Here is an 18,696-nt window from a genome sequence, read left to right on the forward strand (position 1 = left end):
AATAGAAAAAAAATAAAAGACCAGTTTCTTCAGAAATCAGTCTTGTAGATTTTACAGAGTCTCCAAGGGACTGTGAAGTTTTTCTTCTTTCTAACAGAAACTGCAGTCCTTGCCAATAGGCCGCACTGTACCCATGGTATGGTTTAAGAAAACAAACACAATCTTGTTTGCCAGTTTGCTGTTTGGTCTGCTGTGCTATTAAGATTAAGAAATAACTGCAACCCTCCTGCTTGCTTGGCTGGTTGTAAAGTAATAACTCTCTTCAGAGGACAAGAACAAAAGATTGCTGTCAAAAACAGAGTTGGCTGGCTAGCATGCCTGTCAGGTGACAGCAGCAGCACAGGTTGCTATGCAAAACAAAACCCTTACTTCTGGTTGGTCCGTTACCAATAATAAAGGGGTGGTTCTTATTTAACATGTAAGGAAACAGATTTCTTGATTCTGAAGCTATGAAGGATTGATATAGCACTTGCATAGCACATATGTATACATGTTCCCATGTTATCAAGCTCTGGTTGCTGCTGATTCTCTTTCCAGTGAATTTGCACTGACTCTTTAGCTCCTGTGCCACAATTTTCACTCAGAAGGCCAAGCCTGCCCATACCCTCAGGGGAGGAGACAGTGAGGCATTAGCCATATTAACATCAGGCTGTGGGCAACAGGGCAGCAAGCGGGCATCCCATTGCAGCTCAGCGGATTGTGGCCTCCCAATATTGGGCCACCCCAGCCGCCAGAAAGATGACTGCAAGGGGGGTGGGGGAAGGGATCGCAATTGGGTAGGGTGAGGGTCTCAGGGTGGCGGCAACACAGATTGCATTTGTGAGGTCTTGAGGAGCATTTGATAGAAGTCTGTGAGACAGAAATCAGTCAGCAAAGTTCAAAGATCTCTGACTTCTCCCTTGTGACTGAATTAGGTGAGAGTGAAACAGCTCCACTTGGTTTATAGTAATCTAATATTTTCAGAGTGCAGTAATAGCGTGCAAACAGGAAATTCACAGCACAGAACCAGGTGAGTGACCCCCTGATACAAATAAGTGAACAGAATGTTAAAGCTGCTGAAACGATCAAAGAAATCTGTGTCTATCGCATTAATGGCGTAAAGGCGACAGGCATTAATTGCAAGTACCCTCGGTCATTACAGAGCAAGGACAATGTTGACGTAACTGCTGAAGATAGTAAGGATCCAGGGTCATTTGTTCATTTGCCAGCCCCCTCCTCCCACACCCCTCTTCCCCCCCAACCAATACTCAGATGATCATCCTATTCCTGAGAACATGATGTTCTCGGGTGTCGTGCTGGATGTGATCATTCAGAAGTACAAGTAGTAAAACCCTCACAACTTCTGAAATGATCCTCCATTGTCAGGGTAGTGTCCTCGGCCCAACCATCTTCAGCTGCTTCATCAATGATCTTTCCTCCATCATAAGGTCAGAAGTGGGGATGTTCGCTGATGATTGCACACCGTTCAGCACCATTCACAACTCCCCAGATACTGAAGCAGTCCATGTCCAAATGCAGAAAGACCTGGACAATATCCAGGCTTGGGCTGACAAGTGTTTCCAACATTCACTCTCTCCACCACTGACGCATAGTAGCAGCAGTGTGTACCATTTACAAGATGCACTTCAGCAATTCACCAAGGCTCCTTTGACAGCACCTTCCAAACCCACTATCTCTACCACCTAGAAGGGCAGCAGATGCATGGGAACACCACCACCTGCAAGTTCCCCTCCAAGCCACATACCATCCTGACTTGGAAGTATATCACCGTTTCTTCATCGTCGCTGGGTCAAAATCCTGGATCTCCCTTCCTAACAGCACTGTGGTATTCCTACAAGACACGGGCTGCAGTGGTTCAAGAAGGTAGCTCACCACACCTTCTCAAGAGCAATTAGAGATGGACAATAAATACTGATCTAGCCAGCGGTTCCCACATTCCATGAAAGAATAATTTTTAAAATGATCAACTATATCAAACACTAAGTCATTTGAGAAAATAAATTCACTGCATTGCAATTAACAATATTATACTTCTCCAAAAGCCTAATTCCCTTTGCTAATTTCACAAAAATAACTGGCCTTTAAATAGAACAGAGTGGAGGTTTCCTGTGTGACCTTTAGCTGATGGAGCTGATCTAACAAACTGCTCATCTTTCAGGGTATTTCATTTCAGACAGGAATACTATCACCTGCAAAGAAAAGGCAGAATGGAAGATGAGATGGATGAATAGCAGCTGGAATAATTTGCTTTCTTTAATTATGGAGTCTTCATTTAACAGCTTGATTGTAAATGAATCAAGCTGCTTTTAGCTTCACACTCTGGAGTCAAGCTCTATTGTACAATAGTATGTAAAAAATTCAACCTTTTTTGGTGAAAAGCTGAATTACTTCGGCTGTAAAAAAGATGACAAAGTACTATGAGGGGGTGGAGAATTAACCTCTTGGACCCCTGTGAGTTCTTCAGCCCCCTGATACTGCCATTTAATTCAGCCACCCAGGGCCTGATGAACCCCCGCCAAGAGGCAACCTCGGCAGCATTGCCAGTTGCGTGACATGGCAGGAGGATCCATGCAAAACTGAGGGAGTTGCAGCACTGGGGAACAATGGGTCTTGATTAGAGCGTTAATTGGTTTCATTGTCTACTTGCCTCCATGGCTGGCTGCCCTGGGAAAGTCACCTGGAGGCAGGAATAGCATTGGGGAGCCATCCCAACAGGGTTTCCCATTTGATTCATGGCCCAGCTGCTTCCAATCCAACTCCACAGGGCCGGGTAAATTTAGCCCCTCATATCTAGCATTTGCTCCAATGGACAATAAAATTAAAAAGAGTGCTAAACCATTGCATCCAATCTTGTCAGTTTCCTGACAGGCTGCTTAGGTTCAAGTTGCCCCTTATTTGAAGTGACGCCAAAATATTACAACACAATGTGCACTATTTCCTTGTAATTCATTTTGAATTATTTATCTTTGTTATATTGTTATATTATTTGAAAAGAATTAGGAGCTATATTGTTATGCAGATATATACATGTATATCAAGGATGCCACATTACCTCAAGAGAGAATCTAACCATCATGCCGTTGACGTTCAATGGCATTACTATTGCTGAATCCCCCACTATCAACATCCTGGGGGGTTACCAGTGACCAGAAACTGAACTGGACTGGCTACAAGAACAGGTCAGAGGCTAGGAATCCTGTGGCGAGTAACTTACCTCCTGACTTCCCAAAGCCCACCTACAAACTATAAGGCACAAGTCAGGAGTATGATAGAATACTCTCCCTTGCCTAGATGAGTGCAGCTCCAACAACAGTCAAGAGGATTGAAACCATCCAGGACAAAGCAGTCCCCCCCATCCACAAGTATTCACTCCCTCCACCACTGGCGCACAGTAGCAGCAGTGTGTACCATCTACATGATGGACTGCAGAAACACACCAAAGCTCCTTTGACAGCACCTTCTAAACCGACGATCACTACCATCTAGAAGGACAAGGGCAACAGGTAGATGGGAACACCACCACCTGGAGGTTTCCCTCCAAGCCACTCACCATCCTGACTTGGAAATATATCTCCGTTCTTGCACTATCACTGGATTAAGATCCTGGAGTTCCCTCCCTAACAGCACTATGGGTGTACCTACACCACATGGATTGCAGTGGTTCAAGAAGGCAGCTCACCACCGCCTTCTGAAGGGCAATTAGGGATGGGAAATAAATGCTGGCCTATCCAGCGAAGCCAACATCCTTTGAATTAAAACAAAACTACAGTCATCGTACCAAAGCAACAATGTATCATTTCACAGTGAGATCTGGAGATGTATATTCGATGTAAGCTCCAATAGTTTTCTAAAAGTATGATTATTTCAGACTTCTTGGAACCACAAGATATAACATGGTGGCAGCAGGTGCCTGTGAGTAAAACATAAACATTTTAAACGGATTTAACACTGAATTGAATAGAAAAAATCAACCTGAATTAGTACTGGAGATCACAAAAAATTGACTGAATCATGCAAAAACTAAATGGTCACTGCCACAGGCTTAAGCATGCCAATCAGAATGAATTGTGTGGCTGATGATGCCTTAGAGGTATTTGAGAATTTTAAACAAAAGTGCAGTTTGACATTTCGTAGTGTTACAAAAGGTACTAATGAAGAGGAAAGATCAACTGCATTCTTTTGTGGACAGGAGAATAAGCTTTTGGTCTTTTCAACAGCTGGGAGATGAATGAGGACAACAGTAAAAACCAAAACAAAACTTTTGAGACATTCAGCACATATCTCCAACCAAAGTCAACCCATCAGATCCGCTGATATGAATTTCAAAGTCTGAGGCAGGAACAAGGTGAGACTGTTGACAATTTCTTAATAAGATTGAGGAATGTAGCCAGTAAATGTAAATTCAAAGAAATAGATGAAAGGCTGGCAGATCAGCTTATTTAGGGTTCTGGACATCCTGATGTACAAAAAAATTCTGATTGGACAGGACAAGCTCACAATATCATAGGATGTTGACACTGCTAGAGCACTTGAAGCCATGCATAGACAGATGAGGACGCTGACTACTCAAATGGCTAGCCTTCAGATAAGGCAAGAGAAAGGCAGCAGGGTTGATATAGTAAAGCAGCAACAAAAGAATGCATACCAGACAGAGAGAAAGATGCACAAGAGCTGTGGACAGAACAGACAGAAGAAAATGTCCTGAATACGGATCAAACTTTACAGCTTGTGCAAAGCCCAATCAATCACTGGGAAAAGATGTGCAGAACAAAGAATGAAGATGGTTATGGAGTTATCAGAGACAGAGCAACAGGACGAATGAGAGGAACACAGAAAAGCAAAGGATGATCCTGCTATCCTGAGGTTAAGCAGTCGTGGGGAGTTGAAGTTGATCTCAGTAACCCATGAGATGAAGGAGGAATCACTGAGGGTTGAAGTTAGTACTCTCAGTGGAAAGCAACCTCCGATCAGGAGCAAGAAAGATCTGGTCCAAATGTATCCAGAGTATTTTATTGGGGCAGTTGGATGCTTTGACGATTTTGAGTTATCACATCACCATTGATCCATCTAGGAAACCAGTGATTCATCCCACATGTAAAGTACCAAAAGAACTAAAGGAAAGCTAAAAAGGGAGTTCCAAGAGATGGAAGAAAAGAAAGTAATTGCCAGAGTCACAGGATGGAATCTCCTGGTCCCACCAGCTGTGGGAAGCGTGGCAGGCAGGGGAACTTAATTTGGCATGACGCCAAAACTCAGTTTCCCAACGTTGGGATGAACTGCCAGAATTCTGTTCCCTGTACTTTAAAGGCGGGTTAAAGGTGGGTCAAGCTTCCTGACGAACAATTTTGGGAAGCCCTTTTGCATGTCATGCATGTTTGTTAAAAGGCCATCTCGCCAGAATTAAGTTCCCCTTCTAAATCAAGCTCCCCCACAGTGGGAAATTAAAACTTTCACTTTTACGACTATATCTAAGTGACATGCACATGGTGAGCATCACTTCTTCCACAACTTTGAGGTCAGTAGACACTGTTTTTGCCTTCTTGGGGACTGCTCATAAATTCATTCATATCGGGTGCTGGTAGCACAAATTGTAGAGCTGCAGCAAGGCTCAAAGGGAGGTACAGGGGTAGGGTGGAATGGAAGCTGGAAGCAGGAGGGAGGCAAAGGGGGGAAGGAAGACAGGCTATCCAGGTGCCCTTTAAATATGGCGCCGTGACCCGATGAGGTAACAATGGGGAGGGTGACTTCCTGCCCGCCCCCACAACGAGATTTGCAGTGCTTTGCAATGATGTGAAGGGTTCTCAAAATGCCCACATTTTTCATATCATCAACAAGGATATGACTTTTGGACTTTTACCTGAAACCAGACAACGAGAGGAGACAGAATACGCATTCTTCCCTTTAAAACAATCAACATGAAACTAAAGCCCATCAAAATCTTGCATAAATAATCGCTACTAACTATGGGGGCAGGAAGACCACAATCAATGCAATTATGCAAACCCATCAATACTCCACACATACAATGGCTTTGAGTTCAAGACTAGTTACGGGGGCAGGAAGACAATGATAAACATCATGCGAGCCCAGTAAAAACAACGAGACAACAATCACCTGGGGAGGCTGATGGAAGGTAGGAGGCCGTTGATATTGCAGAGGCGGAGTTATTGAAAATATGCATCTTCTGAACAAAACAAAAATCACGGATTACAATAAATTGCATGCTTCCTACATATTTAGAGGCATAAAATATGTTGTGAACAAAATTAATACAAAAAGGGTGCTTCTTTATACAAAAAAACCAATGACAAGAAGCCCACCAAAATCAAACAAAGAACTAACCTTGATTTGGATTGAGCTAAGAAATTCGAAAAAAACCAGTATAACTGAGCCAGGAGATTTGAAGTGAGCAAGGTTTTGGGCAGGGACACAGAAGGGTGAACAATTTTGAAAGCAGTTTTGGGCAGTGAGCAGTTGGGAGTAGTTTTGCAGAGTTTAAACAGGGAGCTGAGCCAAGCGGAGTAAGGAGATCTAGAGGTTTGCAGGCCCGCAGGCAACATCACGGCGAGGGGCACGGGGTGTCAGGGTCAACCGAAGACAAGGCCACAACCGCTGCCCTCCACCCAACTGAAGAACCTTCGCAGATTCCACAGACCAGGACCATGTGGGGATGTCAGGCCCCAGAGGACACAAAGAGCGTACCCCAAAACTGCAACCAGCTTACCTGGCTGGATTTCGAACTGTCAAGGAACCCTGGTTGGTGAGCATGATCCCTGACCTCTCCTGGTTCAATTTAGTTAGGTTTTGGGGGTGGGACAAGGGTAAGGGGATTAGTAGCGTGATTTTCCCTCGTTATGCCGTGTGTTCCCCATTCTTAACTAAGTGTACTTTGTAGGTCTGTATAATCTCAGTGTAATCCTAATGTTATAAGTTCATTTGTGACTTCAATAAACTCAGTTTTTTTCTTGCACCAAAACCAGTTGTCTGCTGCACTTTGTCACAACTCCCAAATAAGTTCAAGGTCTAGAACCCAGGGAGTGGGAGTGATTCGAACCGCTCAGAAGTCAGAGGTGAAGCTGACACACACACCACCACCCCCTACAGACGCATAAGTAATGAGCTGAACAGCACAAGATCGCACATGTTCAGCTGTACCGCCACCTCCCACCCCCCTCAGCGGGAATCACCTGTACTTCCGCAGCTTTACTTTACAACTTAGATTTTAGAGTGGAAGATTCCACCCACAGAACCTACAGATTAGGTAAATTCCATTGTTGTGAGAGAGAAGCCAAATGGATGGCTAAGAATTTGTCTGGACCCCAAAAATCTTAATCAAGGAATAAAGAGGAATCATTACCCTATTCCAGCACTGGAAAAGATCACACCAGCCCTGGCAGGGACAAAGGTTTTCAGCAACCTTGACACCAGAAATAGGTCTTGGAACATGAAGCTTGTTGAGGAATCCTTGCTGTTGACAACATTCAACACATCCTTTGGACAGTACAAATTCCTGCGTCTACCTTATGGCATATGCGGCTACAATACAGTCTGTCCCTTCAGTCAAGTCATTGATATAGCTTGTAAATAGTTGAGACCCCAGCACTGATCCCTGTGGCACTCCACTTGTTACAGTATGTCAACTTATAAATGACCCATTTATCCCAACTCTCTGTTTCCTGTTAGCCATCCCTCTATCCATGCAAGTGTATCAATCCCAATACCACATACTCTAATTTTGTGCAGTAATCTTTATGCGGCAACTTATCGAATGACTTTTAGAAATCCAAATACATTAAATTGACTGGTTCTCCTTGCCCACCATTAACTGTTACATTCTCAAAGAACTCTAATAAATTTGTTAAACACAATTTCCCTTTCACAAAACTCTCCCTGATTGTATTATGATTTTTGTCCTGGATTTCTTCCATCTGTGCAGGCTTCGTGTCTGCGTATGCAAAGGCCATGGCAGGTTAGTGGTTTGTGTTTGGGCCTGTCCAGCGAGTGTCCAAGGGATGGGAGTATCAGATTAGGGGTGTGTCGCAGGGTTGGCATGATAGCCAAGGACTTATGCCTAACCCCTGCCCCCCAACTCTCATGGTCACGCCAGACCCTCCCTACCACCCCCCACCCCTCCAGCAGTCATGCCCCAAGCAGTCCCCACCGAATCCCATGGTCTCGCCAGAAACCCCCTGCCCTCACACCACCCCTCCCCAACCCCCAGCCTTACTAGCCATCCCCCATCTCACCCCCTGCCATAATGTCCATCTCCAGCATATAATTAAAACAATGAATATGCAATTGACATAATAGACAAGCTGAGGGTATTAGATTGAAGATCTGGGAGTTTCTAGTTTTGCTAAGTGCTTTCCAACGGAAGACATGACATAAATAAACATCTTTGGGGAGTTGTTGGTATCACAGATAATTTAGAATCTTTTTTGCCAATTTGAAGAAAAAGCATTGTTGCTGTCAGCTCACATATAATAACATTGCTGTGGGATGGACTGCTGGGTCTGCCAGCTGAAAGACAGGCTATAAAGACAGCTGAGAATAGGACATACAAAACAATTTACAATTAAACCACTCCAAGCAATCAAACAAATCTGTTTAAGTAGCTGCAAAGTTTCACGCAGGCAAACCATCTGAAATAGAAAGATTTATACTGTGTACCTTTGGATGGCTATAGCATCTGAGTGAAGGAATTAAATCTAAGGCTAATACTGCAGTCGTTGTATAAACATGATGTCACAACAGCAGAAACATCCTGACAGGCCTAAATAACTGAATATTTAAACAGTATTGGTTTAATGCTTTAGGCACGATCCGATGGCAACAAAATGTCACTTGGTCACAAAGCTTTTGTTTTCTGCATGTTACATCAAGTATCCACGCCTAAGATCTATCATTTGGCTTGAAATTCAAAGCAGCTTTTACTTAGAAGTTCTCACATCATGCTTCAAATATGTTGCTGCAACAATGCAATTATGTGCCATTTGTTCCTTGTGATGCCTTTCATGTAAGTTGTTGTAAGGTTGCACTGATGCTGACTAATTTTAGAACAGTTTCGTTGTTGCTGTATTGAAAGCCAAGAATTCTGGATCTTACAGGGCTATGGGGAAAAAAGCAGGGAGAGTGGGACCAATTTGCGAGACCTTTCAAGAGCTGGAACAGGGCCAATTTGCCTCCTTATAATCACAAGATTATCTGATTACATGATTATTGCAGATTACAGATTTAGACAGTATACAAATCGTTATGACCCACCCCAGGTGAGATTCCCCAATGTTGTTGATCCAGGTGAGACCCTTTAATTTGTCACCATCTGGCTGGGACACCCCCAAATTGTTATTCCCCAGGTGAGGAGGGATGAACTGGCTCCCTGTCTTTATTCAGCCTCCCCCACTTCTGTTAGTCGCAACAAGATTTAATCTAAAAAGGATCCCATTCGTGGATATCTTTTTCCCAGACCCAATCGTTCTGGTTTTTGAAGGAGCCAATTTGATCAGACTTTCCTGAGTTAAAGTTAAGAGTAAGTTTATTAACTACTAAAGGCAAGAAAGGATAAAACACATGCTTATACAGTCATGCAGGTTAAAAGTAAGAATTTAGCTTGAAGTGAGTGAATATATATATATATATAAAAAAAGGTATACAGAACAGTTCTTGACTCACGGGGAGTAGGTGATTGTGTTGCGGCCGTTGCGATTCGAGGTTCCAGTAGAATTGACTCCAGTAAATAAATAGTTAGTTTCAAGGTTCCAATAGTGTTGAATTCAGTAGAGAGGGAGAGAGATCGGGATACCTGAAAAATGACGATTTGCAGGGGTACTGTGTCAGGCTGTTACTTCTGAGTCAAAACTTCCAGCATTTGCGCTCTCTCAGAACACCCACCAACAGACAGAAACCGGGGCAGCTTTTCAGCTCACTTTTAACCTCTTCTTTGTATATTCCAAGTGGGGAGCAAATTCACAAATCTGCCTGGGCATTGCTCACAGGATTTCTCGATGAGGTGATACTTATCTCCCATTATGTCCCATTGTCGCTACCAGAGGGAGCAATTAGTTTCTGGATGTCTTTAGAGGTATCTTGTCTGGCAACAGGGAGGGGTTCCATTACTTCTTAGGGAGACACCTTGCAGTATTCCAGATAGTGACTTGTGTGCATTTTTAAAAACTCAGGTCTTATTTTTAAAGTCCAATATATCCGGACGCAATTTGGTGTTTTCCCTTCATTATCACAACACTTCCCCAACTCCCCAGAATGAAATGAGATTCTTTCTCATAAACTTATAAACAACAAAGCACTCTCATAGACACATTCATTCTTCTAACAATGGTCAATTTATCTTCTCCAGTTCTAACTGGGTTCCTTTAAGTTCTGGACAGGGTGTCTGCAATCGCATTTGATTTCCCAGGAATATGGGTGATTTCTAAGTGGTACAGCTGGAGAGACAAACACCAATGGAATATCCTAGAATTCTGGGTCTTAAGCTTTCCACAAAAATAAATGGATTGTGGTCAGTATAGACTGTGGGTCTCTGTACCCATTTCGGACATAAGACAAAGGAGCAGAAATTAGGCCTTTCGGCCCATCGAGTCTGTTCCACCATTCAATCATGGCTGATAAGTTTCTCAACCCCATTCTCCCGGCTTCTCCCCATAACCTTTGATCTCCTTACCGATAAAGAACCTATCTATCTCGGTCTTAAATACACTCAATGACCTGGCCTCCACAGCCTTCTGTGGCAATGAATTCCATAGATTCACCACTCTCTGGCTACAGAAGTTTCTCCTCATCTCTGTTCTAAAAGGTTTTCCCTTTACTCTGAGGCTGTGCCCTCGGGTCCTAGTCTCTCCTACTAATGGAAACATCTTCCCCACGTCCACTCTATCCAGGCCTTTCAGTATTCTGTAAGTTTCAATCAAATCCCCCCTCATCCTTCTAAACTCCATCAAGTATATACCCAGAGTCCTCAAACGTTCCTCATATGTTAAGCATATATCTCAAAGTGCCTGAGGGCTAGTGATAAACCGAGGTTCTCCTCCTCTACTGTGGAGTACCGTTTCTGATGCTTTTTGAGCTTCTTAGAAACGTATCAATTGGTCTCTCTATTCTAGATTCATCCTCCTGTAGGAGAACAGCCCCTACCCCGATGTCACTCGCACCAATGGCTACTTTAAATGCCTAATTAAAGTGTGGGGCTCTAAGCATAGGCTCGCTTATTAAAATGGCCTCAGCTTTTTGAAGGCTGTCTGGAATTTCTCAGTCCATACTACTTTACTTTTTCTGTTGTAGGTCTGTCAGCGGGGAGGCTACTGTGCTGAAGTTTGGGATAAACTTGCGGTAGAACCCACACATCCCCAAGAACTTCATGATTTCCCATTTTGTGGTGGGAATGGGGAACTGGGCTATGACTTGTACCTTGGCAGCCCTGAGCAGTATCTTCCCTTGTCTGACTACGTGTCCTAGATAAATCACTTTAGCCTTAGCGAACTCGTTCTTTGCGAGATTGACCACTAGGTCAGCTGACTGTACTCTCTGGAAGTGGGCTTCCAGTTGCTCTATGTGGTTTTCCCATGTGTCGCTATACATTAGGAGGTCGTCCAGGTACATGACACAGTTGGGTAAGCATGCCACCATCTTGTTCTTCAACCTTTGGAAGGTAGCTGGGGAATTTCGGAGTCAAAAGGGCATAACCTGACACTGATGTAACCCGTCTGGAATTACAAAGGAGATTTCCTTCGCGTGGGCCATCAAGGGAACCTGCCAGTATCCCTTGAGTAAGTTGATCTTCATGATATAGGCTGCTTTACCTACCCTTCCAGCTGGGGTATTGGGTAGGAGTCAGCTCAGGTGACTGCATTAACTTTTCAGTAGTCATTGCTGAATCTAGTGGAGCTATCTGGCTTGGGCACGAGCACAAATGGGGAGCTGCAGCTACTGTTGCTAGGCTCTATTAGTTGGTGCTCCGGTATGTAGTTAATCTCCTTCTGAACCTGGGCCAACTTTTCTGGGCCTAGACAATAGGGATGTTGCCTTATGGGAGGGGTGTCTCCCACATCCACATCATATACAGCTAGTGTGGTGCAGCCTGGTTTGTCTCTTCACAAGCCTTTAAATGCAGTGAGCAGCCCCATCAGGTCTGCTCTTTGTTCTGCACCTAGGTGGGAGAGCAAGGAGCCTAAGTTGGCTAGTATTTCTGTATTGGTTAGCCAGCTAATAGGGGGTTCAATGTAGACTTCACCCACGTCTCCCTCCAGTTCATCCCCACTGCTACCCTCCTCCTCCAGGTCGGTGGCAATGGGACAGACTGTTACTTGCTGTCCCCTCCTCGACTCTGACATGCTTTATCATTTTGACATGACATAGCCTTTGCTTTTTCCACTGATCTGCTGTCTCAATTAGTTAGTTCACTTCTCTGAGTTGCTTTGCTACTCTGTACGGGTCACTGAACCAGGCCTGTAAGTGTTGACCTGGTATTGGTAGGAGCACTAACACGTAGTCTTCTGGCTGAAAGGTTCGGGTCTTGCCATGTCTGTCAGCCTGTTTATTCATAGGGCGTCTGGGAGATTTTCAAGTGCTCTCGGGCCACCTCACAGCCTCTCATGAGTTGCTTCCGGAACACTGCTAGATTATTGAACATGGAGAACTCCTCCTCCTGTTCTAAAAACCTCTCCTTGATTAGTTTCAGAAGCCCTCGCACTTGGTGCTCATAAACTAATTCGAACGGAGTAAACCCAGTGGTCTCATTGGATGAGACCCTGGTAGTGAACAGAGGAAACCTAGTCCTTTATCCCAGTCATGGGGGTACTCGTGGCTGTATGCCCTGATTGTCGTTTTTAGGGTCTGGTGGTACCGTTCTACTGCCCCCTGCGACTGCGGGTGACACACTGAAAACTTCAGCTGGGTCACACCCAGGTGACCGATGACTTCCTGGAATATCTTGGACGTGAAATTTGAGCCCTGATCTGACTGGATCTCGGTGGATAGACCACACCTGGCATAGAACTGGGTCAATTCCCTCACCACTGTTTTGGTGGATATGGTTCTCAGGGAACCGCCTCTGGGAAACGGGTAGCCGCGTCCATGATGGTAAGGATATACCTGTGGCCCCCTTTTGTTTTGGGTAGGGGCCCCACACAGCCCACTAACACCTTGCTGAATGGTTCCCCAAAAGCTGGCACAGGAATCATAGGTGCAGGTCATAATGCAGGTTGGGGTTCTGCAAAACCTTACTACATCCCTGTGGAGGTGTGGGCCAGTAGAAGTGTAGCTGATGCAGGCTTGGGTTTTGCACGTACCGACATGCTCAGCTGTCAGAATTTTGTGAGCTAGCCGCAAGATTTCCACACAATACCTTGGCGGCACTACCACCTGGTGGATCACTCCTCATTTTCAGGTCCGTGAGGGGGGTCTCCATTTCCTCATCAGCACGTTATATGTAATGTAGTAGTACTCAGGGACTGCTTCTGCCTCGGCCTCAGTGTGAGCAGTCTGAGCTAATGTTTTTAACTGTGGGTCGGCTTGCTGGGCTGTTACCAAGGAAGATTTATTTATCATCTCCTTAGGGTCTTCTAGACTCCCAAAAGAGGTTTCAGATAACGAGACGAGAGGGTCTTCTGTCTGCAGTGCCACTTCAGCTTCCTCTGTTGGAGCTTGTTGGGCCATAGGCTGGGTTACCACACAGTCAGGGAAAATGCCAGGCACTTTCTCCTGCAGCTGTTCTGTCTCCTTGACCCCAATGGGCTTCTCTGAGACCACTGGAGATGCTATTACCTTTGATCCTGCCAGGTCATTGCCGAGGAACAGGTCAACCCCATCCACAGGAAACCGGGACGACTCCCACGGTCACTGGCCCTGATACAAGCTCGCACTCCAGATGTGCTCAGTATAGAGAAATGGGTATGTACCCTCCTTCAATCCCCTTTACCAACACCTTGGCATTTACTGCACTCTCTGGTGGATAGATCATGCCTTTTCCCAGCAGTAGAGTTTGGATGGTCCCTATATCCCTCAGTATCACTCCAGGCTTACCCGCCTCAGCCTGGGGAAATGTGGCCACCTTTCATTCGGATACAAAATCCTTGTAACTCTCAGGGATTTGTTTAACCTCATCCGCACTCTCAGGAGTGCCTCTACAGGGATTCGCAGCCACAGTCAGCGCCATACCCTGGTCTGCTATGCTGTGTAATTGACTCCCATTCTGTGCACGGGGTGTATGTGCCCTGATAAATCCCACTGGTTTTTCCTGTAACCTCCAGCAGTTGGCCCGGAGATGTCCTACCTTTCAGCAGTTAAAACACACAGGCTTCTTGGCCTCACTTTTCATCTCAGCACCACCCTTTCTGTCCTGAGGAGGGCCTGCAGCATTTCCCTCTCCCCCATGGGTGCTCAGTTTCCTATCGCTCTCTCCACCTCTATCCTTTCCGGTTAGTTGGGGGTGACTAGGGAAGGGTCTCTTCTGGGACAAGGGTTTGTGGATCAGCTCACAATTGTTGGCCAGTGTGGCTGCCTGCCTGGCCCCTGTTACCCTTTGTTCCTCTAGGTGTGTTTTTATTGGGAAGGGTAGGGAGTTTTTAAACTCCTCAAGGAGAATCATTTCATGGAGGTTTTTGTGAGTGGTTTCTGTTTTAAGTGCCTGCACCCATTGATCAAAAGCAAGTTGCTTCCCCACCTCTGCTTCATCAAACTTAGGGATTAGGTGAGGAATATGGGTTGCCTCAATCGTCAAGTCCGAGCTAATGGTGTCTTCAAGGGACCCAGCAGGTTGGCTACTCCACAGATCAAGCTGTTTTAGTTAAAACTCCCTTTCCTCTCTTTTCTCTCTCCTGAAATTCTCTCTTTCCTTCGTGCCTTTCCTGAAATTCCCTTTCCTGAAGTTCTATTTACACTGCTCCAATTTTAATCTCTCTGCTGCTAAGCGTTCCATCTCATTGTCCCCAATTCCACCTGTAGGCCATTGGCCACCCCTTTTAAAATTTCACATTTTCTGGCTTTCAACTGAAATTCTAATCCTAAATGCCTCGCTAACTCTTATAACTGTTCGAGGGACAGAACATTTAGATCCTCAAAAGTAACCGTTTCTGATTCTACTGGAAAAGGACTGGCACCAATAGTGGACATTTTAACACTTCAGCGGTATAGGCTGAAGAAAGTAGTTTTGCAGTTTCTAAAAAATTGATTTCAAAAGGACAATTTACTTTCTCCACTCCAATTCGTTCATTTTGTTTCTGGGAAAAAATATTCCAGGCTACGAGCCCCCAATTTGTTCAAATCCCGGATGAGCGCTCCAATTTGTTAAGACCCACCCCCAGATGAGGTTCCCCAAAGTTGTTGCTCCAGGCGAGACCACTCAATTTGTCACTGTCTGGCTGGTACACCCAAACTGTTATGGCCCAGGTGAGGAGGGATGAACTGCCTCCTGCCTTTATTCAGCCTCCCCCACTTCTGTTAATTGCAACAAGATTTAATCTAAAAAGGATCCCATTCATGGATACCTTTTTCCCAGACCCAATCATTCTGGTTTTTGAAGGAGCCAATTTGATCAGACTTTCTTGAGTTAAAGGTAGGAGTAAGTTTATTAACTACTAACGGCAAGAAAGGGTAAAACACATGCTTATACAGTCATACAGGTTAAAAGTAAGAATTTATCTTAAAGTAAGTGAATGTATATATATTTTAAAAAGGTATACGGAACAGTTCTTGACTCGCGGAGAGTAGGTGATTGTGTTGCAGCCGTTGCGATTCGAGATTCCAGTAGAATTGACTCCGGTAGATGAATAGTTGGTTTTGAAGTTCCAATAGAGTTGACTCCGATAGGCAATAGTCAGTTTTGAGGTTCCAGGAGTGTTGAATTTGGTAGAGAGGGAGAGAGAACAGGATACCCACAAAATGACTATTTGCAGGGGTACTGTGTGTGGCTGTTACTTCTGAGTCAAATTCCAACACTTGCGCTCTCTCAGAACACCCACCAACAGACAGAAACCGGAGCAGCTTTTTAGCTCAGTTTTAACACCTTCTTTGTATATTCCAAGTAAGAAGCAAATTCACAAATCTGTCTGGGCATTGCCCACAGGATTTCTTAATGAGTTAACACTCCATGGCCCATTATATCCCATTGCCTCTACCGGAGGCAGCAATTAGTTTCTGGATGCCTTTAGAAGTACCTTGTCTGGCAACAGGGTGGGGTTCCATTACCTCTTAGGGAGTCACCCTGCAGCATTCCAGCCAGTGGCTTGAGTGCATTTTTAAAAACTCAGGTCTTATTTTTAAGCCCAATATTTCTGATACAATTCGGTGTCTTTCCTTCATTATCATGGCAAAATCACTTATCCGTCGGTTTTGTTCTTCAAAAATTTTTTTGTTATTGAATTGTATGCATATACACATAATATAATTAAATACGTAAAAAGAATGAATCTGAGGGGTTTGCAATCAAAGAACAGGAAATAGAGCAGGCTCAGGAGACTGCCCAGTACAGGCCCTTATGTATTTTCTGTTTCGTTTCCAGCCGCTCATTTCATTTCACATTCATGCCCACCTCAATTTTCTCCTCCAATACTAAAGTCACTGGCACTATATTCATCGAATATGCATGCACAGAAAATTTCTAAGCATAAAATTATCTAATGGATCATTTTTCAATCTTCCACTCTCAATGGCTGTGATAACCTTTCATCCAGAGGCAGTACAATAAGGGAAATTTGTAATTCCTTTAAAATGTCAGTGGAATCTGTAATTAAGAATGAGTTGGCATTAATTGTAAAGGGATTGATTGTAATTTTTTTGGATAATAAGCAATACTGGTCTATATACACCCTTGACCTGGAAGCAGTACCAATAGGAAGGAAGTTAAGACCAGAAGCCGTGTGGCTGACAGACACAAAGGAGAGCTACATGCAATAAAGCAGCAGGGTAAGAACAAAGAAGGCACATTTACAATAAGCTGTGTGTGTAAAACAGTTAAAATGGACAGAAATCTGAAGATAGTATTAGAGTGGGGATTGTGAATAGGACAATTCTATAGCTACGCTTCAGTTTTGCTGGAGTCGACCAGAATGTTTAACAAGGTTAATTATTAATGTAAGACAAAGGAGTCTCTGGGGAATCTGTGCCATCAAGACTGTTGTGAATCTAGCTAAGGAGGCTCTGCAGGAGTGTACCCTTTGGGGACTCGGATGGAGTGGAGCGACCATTGCATGTGACTTGAGGACCAAATTCATTGAGTAAGAAAACTGAGAGATCCTACATTCTGGAGGCCAAGTTGGAACCACTGTGAGATTGCACATGGTGCCACATTTATGTGGGGAGTGATACAAATGCTTGTAATCTCATGAGATAGTCTTTATTGTATTTGTTATTCCATGTGTGATTTATAGTTCGTACCGAGGGTAATTTGACTGCTAATTCAGATTTATTTTACACAGATTCTGATTCGTGTTAAAGTAAAAGTTACAAAAAGTGGAATCTTGTTGGTAATTTCTTCTTTAGGCGTCATTTGGTAAATTGGGATATTTTGATTTACAGTTTCCCACAAGGATCATAACAAAATTGGGGGCTCAAGTCTGGGATTGAACCCAAACTCCGTAAAACCGGTTCACTGGAACTTTGCAGCATTTAACCAAACCACATTTCACATTTGCTTTCGCTATATTTTATTATGAAATTGACATGAGTACCTTTGAGGCTCAAGCCTTTGTCAAAAGGGAGAATCAGACTGTCAGAGACATAAAACAATTGAGAAAAGATAAATTACAGGCTGTGGCAGAGCGCATAGGGGTTAATGTAAGACCAGGAGCTAAGAGAGACGGGATCCTTGAAAAATTGGCTAGGCACCTGGGGCTCAAGGAACAAAGGGCCAGTTGGTGCAACTGGAAAGAATTGAAAGAAAAATTGAACTAAGAAAGATTAACTTAAAAAAGAGAGAAATTGGCAAGACTGAAACGAGATAAGGAAAGAGATAGATGAAAAAACTCAAACTAGAGCATTAGTTCTGATTACGTGAACTTGAGTTGATGAGCAGGGTGAGGCTGACTCAAAGATACCCCCTTAATTTTGAAATAAAAACAAAAAGTGCTGGAAAAATTCAGCAGGTCTGGTAGCATCTGTGGAGGGAGAAACAGAGGTAACGGGCTGCATTTAATGTGCCCCAGCAGGTGTGTTTTGGTGGGAGGGCACGAAAATATGGTAAGTGGCCCACCCACCCCACCACCTTCCCCCGCCCCCAAGCTCACCCCAATAATATGGGAAGCGGGCAGGCGCCAAAATCGGTTGCTGGCCTGCAATATTCAAATAGGTAATCAAGGGCCAATTAAACTTGTACCAAGCCAATTGGCCCTAATAATACGCTGCCCACAGCATAAAACATTTGGCATGGGCAGCCAGGCTAGAGTAGGCAGCCTGGTTTTTTAAAGGGAAACTTCAAAGGGCAAGAAGGGGGGAGCTCGATCATCAGGTTTGTGGATCATTTATCATCATTTATGGATCAGGTTGGCCCGCTTCCCCTCCTGAGGTCAAAACCCCCCATCTTCCTAACCACCTCCCCAGCCTTAAACCCAACCCACCACCCCACCTCCCACTCTCATTTCTGACCAGCAGAAACCCTCCATGGCCAAGACCCCAGACTTACCATTTTCGGGGAGCCCTGGGCCTTCTCTGTCTTCTTCCTGCAGTCCCAGCAGTGGCCATTCATGCGCC

The 18,696-nt window shown here is 44.4% G+C and overlaps 1 protein-coding gene across 1 annotated transcript in view; it reads left to right on the forward strand.

Annotated features, from left to right (window-relative positions):
* The first annotated feature begins 907 nt into the window (after positions 1–907).
* The window catches only part of trim23 (tripartite motif containing 23), a 270,598-nt gene continuing 252,809 nt past the window's right edge, over positions 908–18,696 (forward strand). Inside the window, exon 1 of the mRNA XM_078548932.1 lies at positions 908–914. The gene's annotated coding sequence lies outside the window, so the exon portion shown is untranslated. The remainder of the gene's footprint in view (positions 915–18,696) is intronic.

Source organism: Cetorhinus maximus, chromosome 1 (genome assembly GCF_964194155.1).
Source record: "Cetorhinus maximus chromosome 1, sCetMax3.hap1.1, whole genome shotgun sequence".
NCBI lineage: Eukaryota > Metazoa > Chordata > Chondrichthyes > Lamniformes > Cetorhinidae > Cetorhinus > Cetorhinus maximus.